Source organism: Ceratotherium simum, chromosome 19 (genome assembly GCF_057802395.1).
Source record: "Ceratotherium simum simum isolate JZ-2026a chromosome 19, ASM5780239v1, whole genome shotgun sequence".
Taxonomy (NCBI): Eukaryota; Metazoa; Chordata; class Mammalia; order Perissodactyla; family Rhinocerotidae; genus Ceratotherium; species Ceratotherium simum.
The window spans coordinates 29,295,763-29,310,537 of record NC_141918.1 but is presented as its reverse complement, the minus strand read 5'-3'; the positions used below and the strand labels follow the sequence as shown (position 1 = coordinate 29,310,537).

General features: G+C 38.3%; 1 protein-coding gene across 1 annotated transcript in view; it reads right to left on the bottom strand.

The window, feature by feature from the left end:
* CRYBG1 (crystallin beta-gamma domain containing 1) overlaps positions 1-14,775 on the bottom strand; it is a 197,557-nt gene that overhangs the window by 106,625 nt on the left and 76,157 nt on the right. The gene's annotated exons all lie outside the window — the stretch shown is intronic.

Genomic DNA, 14,775 nt, shown 5'->3' with positions numbered 1-14,775 from the left:
ATCTGTAAGTTTCCTGAACACTGGAAATAAAGTGGGAACTGAATTGCAGTTAGGGAAGGGATCTATGCCATGCCAGGAAAAGGGAACTGTTCCAGGATTATAATATTTATTAGACTTAAAAGGAATGGAAACCAGTGAAGACAGATGAAGTGTTCTAGCAGACTCCAGTGGTTGCCTACCCAAAAACCATCTCCTTTATTCAAACCTCCAGCTTCACTACCCCCCAAACACACACATTTTCTTTGCTAATAACCCTAATTTCGTTCAGATATCCATCCTCCATGTGCCTGAAAGGAAGCTGCTTTCAGCCCTGGTAATCAATCAATATTGGTCTAATCCTGGTGTCCCATTTCCCTTCCAGTAATTGATTTAGGCATATGCCCATATATATCTCTCTGGCTTAGGTCTCCCTGACCCTCTAAGGTGTTTGTAGTTTGCTCTGCTTATCTGGTGCAATTCTGGCCAATGAGATGTGAAGGATGTCCACTGAAGGAATCAGGGGAAGGTCTTTCTCTTACAAGAAGGTTTACGGAAATAAATAGTTCTTCTTCCCTGCAGGCCAGTGTCATGCCTGCATGTGATAAATGTGATAGCCATCTTGGGACCATGAGTGGCATTAGCCTAAGGAGAACAGACGGAAGAGAAAGTAGGGCAGAAATACGAGATAAACTTGAGTCTTCAAATATGTTGTTGAGTAGCTGACTTAACCAATCCTAGACTTGCTCTAGCTCTGGAGTTCTTGTTATGTTTCATAATAAATGCCCTAATCTTTAAGCCATTTTGAGGTGGGTGTTCTCTGATATCTGCAGTTGAGCATGGAAATTGATACAAGAATTGATATTTTTGTTAAGCATATAATTAAGGCTGGGATAAAGATACTGGAGCAGGATAAGGGATTTGAAGGAAGAATGCTAATGAGGTGGAAAGAGAACTAAAAATCCAAGGCTTTAATATTTTGCAGAAGAAACAGATGCTTTTATGGAATTTCTACAATGTGCCAAGGATAAAAAGATAACTAGGGTAAAGTACACTTTAGAGGGACAGGGAGACAGAAATCAATGTGGTAATGCCAGCAAGAGAGATACACATGGGCATAATTTGAAGAACTCCATATGTACATCTTTGATTTAGAAAACATGATTATTTGTATCATGTAAAGTGTGACGATGTATTAGGATCAATAATTTCTTTTTGTCTTCCCCCCCAATTTTGTACTATACAAGTAATACTTGTATATAGTAAAGATAATTCAATCAGTATCAAAGAGAACTGAAATAAAAAAGCATTTCTTAGCCCCATCACAATTTCATTCTGCGTAAGTAATGACTCTGAACCATTTCCTTCCTGCAACATTGTATGCCATATGTAAGAACCTTTGAAAAAACATTTCTACCTTCTGAGAGGAAATCCTAAAGTTTACCTTTGAAGCAAATCTCTCCTCAGGAATCAGAAACAGTATGTTTGAAGGGATAGAGAAACACTCGTAGCTCAGGAGCACTTAGATAACAACTGAAAAGTATCTTACAGTGGAGAAGGTGTTATAGTCCTACGCTGGATGTGCCTTTGCATCAAGACCTATTTTTACTAATTGTTCCACTGACCTAAACCACAGTGCTCACCTTGTCCTTCTGCTCAGAAATAAGCCAAGAGGAGGAGCAGGCAAGAGAAGACCACTAGGGCTTGAAAACTGATTCCAACCCTGCAGTCTTATAAATTGTAAGTAAACTAGAAATGTAGAAGAGTCTGCCACTTTTAATATTTTTCCTTTTTGGAGAAAAATACATGTGCCCATTGAATGAGACAGTGCAGAGATAAATGTGAACTACGTGTGCTTCCTAAGCTTTATACTGTTGGAGGTGGGCATCTAAAAAGGAGTTCTCTCTTCCTGTTAGAAGATGCTGAGGCATATTGTATGACTAAAAGCTGGCCAGGGTGCTCTTTCTATGTATTTTGCTTGCGATGCAATCCCTGCCTATTGTATAGGGTCCTTTTGCCTGCAAGTAACATAAAGTCCCACGCACAAGAGCCTAATCAAAAATGAAATTTATTACCACATATAAAACAAGAGGGGTGGACTGAGTTGGTTTAATCAGTTTGTTCAGTTGCTCTTGAATTCAGTGGCTGCTACAGTTCTAGTCATCACATATAGGTATGATAATTCCAGGGGCTGGAAGATTATCTCTTTCTGTGTATCTCTCTTAGATGTGAGGACATCTTCTCCAGAAATCATCTAGCAGACTTCTTCTCATGTCTCATCCCTGTACCAGACCAATCACTGGACCTACCCCCTTGAGGCTGGGACCTGAAGGACATTCCTGTACAGAGAGTAGGCTCCTGAACAAACTGGGGTCCTAAGAAAAAAGGTGTAGGGGAGGGAGTGGAAATGGATGTTGGTGTGGTCATATCACCTCCCTAACTTTGTGTTGAAACATGTTCCCCACTCTTACTACACTGTTGGGAGAGGTAGAGTCGATATATATTCATGACTGAATTTGAGTTATCAAAGCAGGAACTTTCATGATTTTGCCCTCATAGCATGTCAAACCCAGGTAGCCTGCTTGCCCTCCTGATTTGGGATAAACTAACAAAATTTAGCATGCTCTCCAAGAGTCAGTTCTATATACTTGGGGTCATGATCTCCCAGATGGAACGTAGGTTTAGCTTCTCAATGGCCAGAGGAAAAGGAGGACTATTACAGAGAGTCCAGGGAAGGTCCTTGCTTCACCCATAATTCTGAAACAGGAAATGCTGAGTGTTTGTGGTACTGCCAATAACCTGTGACCTCCCTCTGAGGGGAGGAGGATGATGAGATGTTGGCTGACTTCCCTTTCCTCCTGACCCAGATCCAGGCAGTATGCTGTGCACCTGGTCACAGGGACCATTATTTCAAAGTTGGCTCCAGGACACGAGATGTGTGGGCTGAGAGGGTTTCACAGGCAGAGCTCAACTTCAGGATGGCTTCTCACCCACTCCAGACACTCGGGCCATCCCATGAGCATTTGTTAGGTCCTCCCTAGCACCACAGAAGTTCTACTCATAGCAAACTTATTGCACAAGTTTGTCGTGTGAAATCTTCACAATATATTACACAATTCTATTACACAGAAATAATAAGTCTAGAATCATGCTGGAGGGTCCCTAGGCCCTAAGTTAACTTTTTAACGAAGTCTAGCGTTCATTTCTTCAACAAGCACTTTTAGATCTCTCACTAGGTGTCATACATCAAAGTACATGAGATGAACAAACCCACTCCCTGCTCTCAAGGATATTAAGATCTAGTAGACATAGGGGTAGATATAGGGGCTCATCAAGTGGGCAGCGATATGTTAATTCTGAATAATAGTTACATATAGAACTTTGTTGTTGTTAGTACCCTTGAGTGGATTCTGACTCCTAGCGACCCTGTATACAGCACAGCAGACCGGCTGGGTCCTTTTGCTCCATCATCTCACCTTCCGGCGCTGTATCAGACAATGTTCTGCTGCTATTGATGGCCAATTTTTCGGAAGTGGGTGTCCAGGTCCTTCTTCCTAGTCTGTCTTAGTCCAGAAGCTCTGCTGAAACCTGTCCACCATGGGTGACCCTGCTGGTATTGGAAATACTGGTGGCATAGCTTTCAGCATCATAGCAACACGCAGCCGCCACAGTACGACAACTGACAGATGGGTGGTGTGGTTCCCTGACCAGGAAATGAAACTGTGCCGTAGGTAGTGAGAGCATCGAATCTTAACCACTAGACGACCAGGGCTGGCTACATATGGAGCTAGACATAGATAAACCTCTGTAGCCTAAAAGCCAACCTTAATAAGTGTTTGCATCAGGAAAGGCCAATTGGAAAGTTTGTTAATTTTTCTTTTCCAAAAGGTAAATTTTAATTTAACTCTTGATGAGAAGGCTATAGGTGGTCAAAAGAAAGGCTAAGCTTGGCTTCCCGGCGAGAAATTTAAGATTTGTAAATGGAAGTACAGTTTCCTCTGTGAATAGTCACTACTGGTGTCTTATTAAGGACAACATGGGGCTGGCCCAGTGGCACAGCAGTTAAGTGCGCGCTCTCAGCTTTGGTGGCCCGGGGTTCGCAGGTTCGGATCCCGGGCACACACCGACACATTGCGTGTCACGCCATGCTGTGGTGGTGTCTCATATAAAGTAGAGGAAGATGGGCACGGATGTTAGCCCAGGGTCAATCTTCCTCAGCAAAAAAGAGGAGGATTGGCATCGGATGTTAGCTCAGGGCTGGTCTTCCTTATAAAAAAATTAATAAAATAAAATAAAATACATTAAAAAAATGTTTTAAGGACAACATCTCTTGGGTTAAAAAAACAAGACAAAATAAAATAAAATGTCCCAAATGCTGTTATACTGTTCTGGAGTTTTAACAGAGGATAATTTATTAATTTCCCAATTATAATATATACTTTCCGTTTTTAGCACAAATATTATGCTGCCAGAAGTGAAAGAGTTTCGGTGTTAAGTACTCCTTTTTTTTCAGACTCATAAATAAGTGGACTGTTTGCCAGGTCATTCAGTTATTCTCTCTGTTTCCTTTTTATTTGACTTGCTTTTAAAAACCAGATTGCTCTCCTCCCTGGAGATCAAGTTGGCAGAAAATTAATAATGGCAAGATTGTTTACCCTTTCCTAAGTTAAAAGAGCCACATGGCTCTTTCCAGACAAATCCAAGCTTTGTGAGGCTTGATGCTCATATAATTTGGAGGGCGCTCTTTAAGAAAAATAAAATAAAATAAAATATCTTACTTTTTCAAAATTTATAGCACTAGTCTCTCCTAAGGCCCTGGGAGTGGCCCTTGAAGCTTAAGCCTCATTTGCTGCCTATAAACCTGCCTCAGGTTTTCCTAATTTGGTCTCCTCCATCAAGTCGTTCCTCAGCATTGTAATATGTGTAGCCCAGTTAAATGAATTTCTTTATCTAACAATTCTGGCATCAGAGATAATGCACATGTAAAACAAAATGTGACACAAAAGTAAAGGTTTAGGTTTAACTATAGGGTATAAATTGATGCTGTACTGCCATCTATTGTCTACTCAAAGAATTATTAGTGTGTTCCACTAAGCCTGGGAGTTGTGATTTGAAAGTTACCAAACAGCGCCTCCATCTGCACTGAATTATTTACTCAAGAGAGCTTAGAACGCCAGATATTAGAACCACTCTTCTGAACTAAGGCAATGGTTATAAGGCTATATTAGTTTTCTGGCCACGAAGAACGGGAGAAAACTTTTAATTCACTAACACACAGCACTAATAGTATGTATAGTACTTTTTTTGCTGCAATTGCTAAATGGTTGAGAGCTACTCTACTGAGCAACTTCTATCCTGCTCACATTAGACCACGTATCAGATTACGGACACACACCATCAGATAGTTCTAGACTGGAAAGGCCCTGGAGATTACCTCCTGCAGTCTCCTCATTGCAGACTTGAAGAGACATTGGCTCTGAGAAACCACGAGACTGACAGAACTGTGGGCCTGCTAGTTACCCATGTGTGTGGAACTAGAAGTCAGGCTTCTATGCCAAGGCTCACAAACAGGCATCTAATGAGAGTGTGACCGTAGAGCATTGTAGATCTGTCCCATCTCCAGAAAAAAAAAAACCCAAAACACCATATATTTCCCTTGAAAACCAAGGGTTTTAGATTTACAGAATGAATTTTTCTTTCAGAAGCAATGTTGTATTCAAATTTATATTTTCTTAGCTGAATAAGAGATGAAATACAGCAAAGGTATACACACAGATTTCAAGTTATACCAGTCTAGCCATTAGCTATGCGATCTTGCACTAGTTACTTAACTTCTCCAAGCGTCAGTTTCCCCATCTGCAAAATGTGGGTAATAATCAGATTCTCATGAGAATTAAATTAGCTAATATTCATAAAATGTTTAGCCTAGTACTGGTACATAGTAGGTGCTCAATAAATATCAGCTATTTTAATTATGCCTATGAATGTCAGTTGACATTTCCTGAATAACAACTTACCAGGTATCATGTGGATGGTACTTTGAGCTAGCAAATTAATCAGGCTCAAACATGAAATGATATAGATATGAGAATGTCTGACTTGGAAGATACCTTAGAGATAATCTAGTGACAACCTTCTCATTTGGCAGATGAGCTCTTTGAAGCCCAGACACATTCATTGCTCGAGGTCATAGGGCTAAATAACAGAAGAGTTGGGGTTAGAGAACCCACCTGACTCCAGTTCAAGACTAGTTTCAAATTCTCTGCAGATGAGTTTCATGATCACAAAATTACCAGTTGGATGGAGAAATGAATAAAATTTGCTATGCTCGTTCAAGTTTAAAAAATCCAAAACATCCTCAGAGTTTTAGTTATGTAAAGAATACTACATCATTAATACAAGTATTTAGCGCCACCAAATGGTAACAGCTTTTAATGCAGAAATTCTGCCATCTAGTGGTTGCACAAGAGCATCAATCTACTCATCCTTTTTAGCAGTGTTTCTAGAAAAAAGTAGCATTTCCTGGTTCAGTCAACCTCCACCTTCTTGGGCCCCTTTATGTTTTAAACGGCAGCTTGAAGTCTGGGAGCCATCTCCCAATGTGCTGTGTGGGGCAGAAATGTCCAAGATCCCCTCATATCTGACCACTGGCATGCAGATCATCTTCTCTCCAACAAAGGCTTGGAGACCATTGTCATAATAATTCCATTTTGTGAAATCTAGGCTTTGAGTGCTACAGAGACTGTGAAATTTAACCAAGCTATCTCAGCACCAATAATTTGTAAATTTTGGTCGTTTGGCATCACTCTCCATGATTAACAAACTATGAAGCTCCCAGAACCAGGCCGGGCTCAATAAGGTTTAGCTTTATTAGTGTTGGTCCCAGAGGAAAGAAGGATCTCATTCTGGGCAAGAGCAGAGGACCAGGGACCAAAACAACCCAGGGAACCAATGCCCTAAACCCAGGAGAATTGAGGTCTGTGTCTCAAGGAAAGGCTCAGGTTTGTTAGGAATCTCATGGTTCATGCACGATTGCACATGCTCTCACTTAGAGAAGCCTAACATCAAGGCATTTTTTTCAACTTCTCTTTTTAACGTTCAAGTTGGACAAGTTTAGTTTTCAGTTGTCAAAATATAAGAGAAGTGTTCTTGATTGCTGGTATTTTCCTTTTAAGGCTACTCAAATGTCTATAATCTAATGGCAGAGAAGAGAAAATGTAGCTTTTCTTTTGATGGTATATATAATCCCCAAAGAAAGACTGTCTAATGACCTTACTAAGCTCATAAATAACAAATTAATAATGCAAGAGAGAGTATTTTAAATTGCCTTCCTTTGCAACACAAAACAAAGCTAGTGGTGATTATATTACCATGGAGCAGGCAAGGAGCAGGAAGCCTGGCAGAGTATGGTTATAGGTACAAGGATAGAACACCAACCCTAATCACCTGGGGCAACTCTGGGGCGTCATCCCTGGGCTCTCCTGCTCCCACCACCCGACCTCTGATCACGGGTCAAGAGGCCTTTTGTCATCACACTTGAGCTTGCTTTGAGACACACTCAAGATGCAGCCACATAAGAACTCTTTGTTGGTCATATTTCAGGGAAGCTGAGAAGGGTGTTAGCCACGATCTTACTTAATAATCTCTCTACGGGGACTGAAAGGAGACATTTCTCTCATTCTTAAGTGCCAAAAAAAGCTTTTCTTTTCCTCACCTGTTGTCTTTCAGACAATGTGGACTGTGTACCTGATCGTGAATCAATTTTAGTAATTATGTAGAACTTTATGAACGCATGCTTCTGTCAAGTAATTGTCTCTCTGGCCTTATCACACTATTATTTCTTTAGTTTTCTGACCTTCACCTATTTACATTGTTAATTGGATATAAACTACTGCAAATCCTTTGGAGGAGGAAGTGGGGGTGGGGAGCAGTTACAAATACACGAAACACGTTGCTTCCACCTCACCAGTATGACGTCCATCTGCCCTTGTCCACTCCAATGACCACTATCCTAGTTCCGAACTTCATTATCTCTTTAAGTTAGTGAGTTTTCTAGCTATTCTCTGCTCTCTGGTTTCTCCTGCATCCTTGTTAACCCATTATAACATTACAAATAGGTTGATCTTCCTAATGTACTCTCTTGTTTGAAAACCATTAGATGGTTCAGCACTGTGTACAGAATAAAGTCCTGACTTCATAGTCTAGTCTATAGACCCAGTCTACCTTTTCAAATATAGCCCCCCTGCACAACCTATATTACAGGCAATTTTGCTGTATTTAACCTCATTATAATCATTGATGACTCTTTTTTTTTTTTTAATTTTTTGTTTATTGCAGTAACATTGGTTTATAACATTGTAAAAATTTCAGGTGTACATCATTGTACTTCTATTTCTGCATAGATTACATCATGTTCACCACCAAAATACTAATTACAACCCATCACCACACACATGATGACTCTTTCATCTCAGAAAGTAGGCTCCTTAAGGGGCTCGTGTGTATGATTCCCTCTGTTTCAGCCACAGCATATAATCACATCTGTCACATCAAAGATATTCAATAAGTGTTTCCTGGGTGAGTGAATACAAAGCCCCTTGTGCAAAGATGGTTTGACTCATGACCACAGCAGCTGCTTGCAGAGCCTGTTGCTGTTTATGACTGTTCTAAATAATGTCAATACAAAGCTTTGGTTCAAAAGCACCTATTCCTAACCATGATAGTTGCATGGTAGGCTGGCCTGTTGCTATTTTCCAGAAGTCTATGGTGATGTCACACACTTTGAGGTTGACTTGATAGCACATTTAATATGCATCATCTGCTTCCTTTGTTTACCTTTCCCCCACCTAGCTCACTGGTCCAAAGCAACTCTGGTGCCAACAACAATTAGTAAGAGTCTATGAAACTCTGGGGTCCCTAAAGAACCTGGCGCTGAACTTCTCTGCCTTAGTTCTTCTAGGCACTCAACGAATTATCTTCATCACTCCTCAGCTTTCATAATACTTGCATTGTTACAAACATTATTACTTCATAGCATTTTTAGAAGGAATAAAGTTTCAAGAGAAATTGTGTAACTGTTCCTTGTACCAAAAATTTTTAGCATTTACTGTATTTCCCGAACTCCTAAGTACCTACTTCTCTCAGAAACCAGATACTCTCAAAATTCTCACAGCTATACTTCAGAGTTTAAAGGCTCTACTCAATATATGTTTACTATATGGTGGTCGGTAAATCTTATAAATCTGGAAGTGAGATTGAGTTTTTAAATGTTAATTGTAAGACATCTAAAACATGCCCACACATAATATGGTGCTTATAATAAATGCCCTTTGATGATAATGTGAAACTAGAGAAATTATTTTAAAATATGAGAATGAGTCTCTTTTTTTTTTTACTTTGTCAACATAATTCTTATGGAGGTTAGTTTTTTACATTAATTTTCATAATTGTCAATTTCATCATGCTTGACTTACTCAATTTCCAAATACCTAGCAGTTGTTCAGCAATTAATGTAAAATGCTCAGTAATTAGTACATAATTGCCTGAATCGCATCTTTGGCTTCCCCCATCCACCTGCACCAGGTGGGTAAACTCCACAAAGGACCAGAGTTGCTCAAGGGCCTCCTTGACACATCCTTTTGTAGTGACTAGAATTGTTATCACTTAATGAATGAGTTCAACTAGTGTCTGTAACTGGTGCTAATGTTATAAAGGAAGACTCTAATTAAAAATCATTTCTAACAAGAAGTAATAATGCAAAACATATTATGGACACATCAGGAATACAGATTTGCTGACTGAAGACATTGGAAAGCTATGAAGCTGGATCTGAGAATAGACTGTCTTTATCATCTCAGCTCACATGATCTGAAATCCTTTAAGGTATATGAGGCAAGAAGAGATTATCACTGGGTCCCTACTCTGCATCTAGCTTAATAAAGTTGTCCTTACAGAGATGCTAGTAGTAACAATCTCTAAATGTCAGCCTCCAATGCCCCTTTCTAAGGGGTACTCCAGTACTGCTCTAACCCTATCCTCCCTTCTCTCCAAACTCAGCCTTTCAGTTGTGGTCAGGGGGATTTGTCTGCCTTTCCATTATATGCAACTTGCTTCATTATTTATATATCTTTGCTTGGGTTTCCTATTAATTCTTTCCCCTCTCCTCTTTGCAATCTTTGGCTATCAAATTCTATTAAGTCTAATCTCAAAATTCACCACCTCCGGGACTTCACTGATTGTAACGAAGCTTGTGTTTCCTTACCCCTCAGCTATCTAGTTTATACTAAAGGAAATCCCCAAAAGGGTCATGTTCCAAAACTTTTTTTAAAGGTAATTGATTTATTATCCTGTAAATACAATGTATAAATGGTGGTTTCATTCCTAGATAAGCACTTAAAAGTCAATTTCACATAGCTGAAATAATATATCATAGCAAAAAAAGAAAACAAATGCCAATATGAATCACAGAACTGTTTCAATATTGGCTTTAAAAAAACAAGAAGGCAATGAAACAGTGAGAAATAGTATTTACTTTTCTTAAGTGCAGATTATTCTCTTTTTGGAATAGGGATTATTGAGAAAGGGTGAGTTCAATTAGAAAGAGATGATGGTTAGAGAATTTTTCAGAGATTATACAGGGCTTTTGTTGGTACCAGATCTAGATTATTATTATTTCAAATTTCACATCAAAACTCCTGGTTTTTCTCTTCCTTCATTCAAATGTTAAACTAGCTTTTCTCTTGGGCTTTACAGCTGTCAACTGCGTGATCATGATTCACAGTGGAATGAAAGGAGACACAAAGAATGGGGAAAAAAAAAAAAAAGAGGAAGAGGAAGGGAAGGGAGGGAGACGGGAGAGATTTTCCTTGGCCAAGACTAGAAAGGAAGAGGAAGGGAAGAAAGTATTCAAAATAAGGTGAGGATGTGCTTAGGAGGAAAGAAAATTCCCACATGCGGAAATAGTGTAACTGGGGAAAGACAGTAAGGGGAGAAGATGAGAGGCAGCACAGCACGTCTACAATGCTCTCAGGGAAAAGCCACTGGCCGCACATTTCCCCAGGTGAGCGCTGAGGTACAAGCTCAAGATAGGCCTTCGTGCACAATAGTTCATTACATATAAAGGACTAAAGGACGTGCAAAGTTCAGGTGAGTGACAGTAACTGGTTTGGAACTTTTAAGTTGAACGTTATGAAGTACTCTTTTTGTAGGTCAAAACCAGTCAACCATGAAAATTTCATAGGTTCAACCTAGTATTATTTGTTAGGTATTCATATTAGGTCTTCTGCGAACATATATCATCTCTTCAATTCAATTATTTATAGGTTTTATGGGAGTTAAGAACCATACCATCTTCTATCCCTATAACCTGTACTCAGTAGGCATAAATAAATGATTTTTTTTTCTGTTGGGGACATATAAAACAAGTTTTTTCTTGTGGCATTGACTGATGGAGAATTCAGGCTTCTAGCACTGAGAGAGAGTTGAGTCACTAAACCACAAAGCATTCTGTGCCAAGAACATATTTATTTTGTTTAACAGGATTTTAAATTAGGGAGTGTTGTCTCATCAAGCAGAATGAGGACTTGTGAGTCAACAAGCTCTGTGCACACAGGAGATCTTGATTTCTGCACTCAAGGTGGAGGTAGGAACTTGCAAAACGTTTGACTGTGAAAATCAGGCACAAGATAACAGAAAGAAAGAACAACTATGTTCATTCTCTTCATTCAAAAATATCTTCGTGATGTTTATACATCATGAAGATGTATATCACCTGAAATTTATACAATGTTATAAACCAATGTTACTGCAATAAAAAAATAAAATAAAGCTTCTACCAATATTCACGTGCAAAAAATCTTCATATTGCTTTTGTAATAAAAATTTTTAAATATTGCCTATACTTCAAAAAGGAAATAAACTTGTGTTTCTAAACCGGACAACACTGGGACATATCAAAATGCTTCTAAAAAAAGAGCAATTCATAAAATCAAACAGTAGATATATAAATTTCATTGAAATTTTTCATTTGGTGTATTGTTTAAAATGGATGAAAAAGGCTTTTGGCATTTTCCTAGCTTCAGCAATTGCTTTTTATTAAAAAGAATAAAAATAATGTTATTAGCAAAATATTAATTTCCAATCTGTCATCCTTTCTTCCCTTTAAAATAATAGAAACTTAGGGTTCCCCCTATTTAGGAAATAATTGAAATCAAGTATTTTTCTCTTGTTACCAAATTTAACAGTTACAACTCATGTCGCTAGACTTCAAACATGAGAAAATCATATAATTTTAATTACTATTAATTTATATAATGTATTTTTTGAAAACAGAAAAGATTTGACATCAAACCATAACATGAATCATTCCAATGGATTACTCGTTTTATCCTTTCACTTCTCCATCAAACAATTTATGTGTGTTACTAACAGAAAAGGAAGATATTGCTCAATCTAACTAAACACTTGGCTTCGCCACTTAAAAAGCAAGCAAGTTACTGAGAAAGCAAAACACATATGGATTTACTATTTATCTGATTACAGGACCAGTCATAGGCAAAAGGGTAGAATCTGACACTGGCCTCTTTCCCCCCCCCCGGCATTTTCTCCCTTTGCCTCCTCTCTACAGATCCCAGGATTTTCTTGTGGTTTTGTATCAACTGTTAAACAGAAAGGTGATCTAATAAAACGAAATAGTATGAAAGAACTATTCACTCACTGTGTGCACTAGGATAAATCGTGCGCCCCACCCCCCCCAATTCACGTTCACCTGGAACTTCAGAACATGACCTTACTTGAAATAGGGTGTTTGCATGTGTAATTAGGTAAATTAAGATGAACTCATACGGGATTTGGATAGGCTCTAATCCAACGACTGGTGTCTTTACGAGAAGAGGGAATTTTGGACACAGACACACACACACACACACAGACACAGACACACACACACACACACACACAGAAAGGGAAGAAGACCACGTGATACTGGAGGCAGAAATTGGAGTGATGCAGCTGCTAGCCAAGGGACACCAAGGATTGCTTGCAACGACCAGAAGCGAGGAAGAGGCAAGGAAAGATCTTCCCTAGAGCTTTCAGGGGGAGGATGGCCCTGCTGACACCTTGATACCAGACTTCCAGCCTCCGGAATTATGAGAGAATAAATTTTTGTTGTTTTAAGCCACCAAGTTTGTGGGAATCTTTTACGGCTGCCACAGGAAACTAATATACTGTGCTACTCTCCTGAGGTGAATGTTTGTTAAAAGAAAAGGCTTCTGGGAGAGGACAAGCTTTAACCTAAAGAGATGAAATAACAGGTATTTCTAGCACCAACAATAATTCAGAGAAGAAGACATTTGTAGGGAAGTACGCCTTCTGAGTACCCTTTAATGAAGCTTGGCATGTACCAGCCTCCTCCACGGAAGTGTGGGCCTGGGCTGATTTGAGTGGAGCACTTTACTAAGCCTTAGGGAGGGAAGAAAGAAATGAAAAGAATGCATGCACTTTGCCATCCAGGGCACTTCAAAGACACCAAAAGTCCTAAGATGAAAAATCCTGCTCCAGGTAATAATAAACCTGAAATAAAATCAAGAACAATAGGCATAATAAGAGAGAATCGCTGAGTTAAACAGAATTATCTCTATACCATCTATTCCTTTAAATCCTAGCAAAGTTACACCATATAGCAAAGTTAATTCCAAGTCGCTGAAAGAATTAAGTGTAAAACATCAAATCACAAAGAAGATTAGAAGGCATAATGCATCATGTTAGAAGATAATACAGGACAAGAAACAACTTCCTAAGATTAAAAGCAAAGGAAGAAATTAAAAAAAAAATACTGATAATTTTACCATGCAAAAATTTTTTAAATTTATACATTATTTTTAAAAATGAAAGGCAATAATAAGCCAAGAAAATATTTTCAATAAAAACATCCAACAATTGGTTAAGAGCCATAGTGAGTAAAGAAACCATACAAATATGTAAGAAAAATACTAACAAACCTGGTAGAATGGGCAAGAGAAATAATTTTCAAAGGAAGAAAAAATGTGTTAATGAAGATATTTTCTGAATTTCACTAGTAATCAAAATATGCAAATTAAAGTAAGAATAGATACAATTTAAAATGAATAATACTCAATGCTTTTATATACTACTGGAAGGTATATTAATTGCTACAGTCTTTTAGTAAGCAATTTTTTAGTACTTATCAAGAGACTTAAAAATGGTAATATACCTATACCCTGTGATTCTACTTCTGGGAAAGGTTTATAGAGAAATAATCAAAGAAGCATTCAAAGACTGTTTTACCAAGTTATTTATGGCAGTGTTATTTATGATGAAATTCGCAAACAACTTAACCATTCAGGTAATGAATAAGTAAGTTATGGAATATCCATGTTATTGAATGCCATTTATCCCTTAAGTCATAGGGGTAAAGCTTATGAAACAATGGTAAGTTGAAAAGTAGAATAAAAAATTGTATATCAACTATGTTACGAATCTAAGAATACACAGGAAGGAAATATGCTAAAATCTCGACTGTGGTTATCTCTGGCTAGTTGGATTATGAGTAATTTATGTTCTCTTCTGTATTTTCCACAATTGTCATACGGTCTTTTATAATAAGAAAAATATTTAATAAAATAAGTTTTAAAACTCCTAATAGGCTCCTTAGGGAAGTCTAAATAAGGATTTTGAGTGGCAGTAGCAGAAGGTAAGACCCAGATGATGGAACAGACCTTTTTACAGAATCGAATAAAATATTAATGCACAGATTTTACCTGCCAGCCTCAATTTCTTTTT